Source organism: Penaeus monodon, chromosome 30, assembly GCF_015228065.2.
Source record: "Penaeus monodon isolate SGIC_2016 chromosome 30, NSTDA_Pmon_1, whole genome shotgun sequence".
NCBI classification, from domain to species: Eukaryota; Metazoa; Arthropoda; class Malacostraca; order Decapoda; family Penaeidae; genus Penaeus; species Penaeus monodon.
Genome location: NC_051415.1, coordinates 13,372,347 through 13,372,660, shown reverse-complemented (window position 1 = coordinate 13,372,660; position 314 = coordinate 13,372,347). Strand labels below are relative to the sequence as shown.

The window sequence follows — 314 nt, the reverse complement described above, 5'->3', positions numbered from 1 at the left end:
GCACCCTCTTTCACATGTATTTAATATACGTATAATAATTCCAGACAAACACGAATAATACCTCCAAATGCAAGTTAAGAAATGATACGATGCTAAAATGATTTACACTACACGCTCTGGTTGCCAATTGAAGCTAGTGTCAACAGGTCGCCGGTTCCAGATGACACTGATAATTACAACTCAGCAGGTGGCATTTACCTAACAGTAGCATGACAAGGAAAAATCAATATTTTATCGCAACTATAGAAAAAAGACGCTTCACAGGGGGTAAGCAATCTCAAAAAAATGTCGGAGAATACAATTAATTTCCAAAT

At 36.6% G+C, this 314-nt stretch overlaps 1 protein-coding gene across 1 annotated transcript in view; it reads right to left on the bottom strand.

Annotated features, from left to right (window-relative positions):
- The window catches only part of LOC119592354, a gene marked incomplete in the record, with an annotated part of 36,040 nt that overhangs the window by 2,233 nt on the left and 33,493 nt on the right, over positions 1–314 (bottom strand).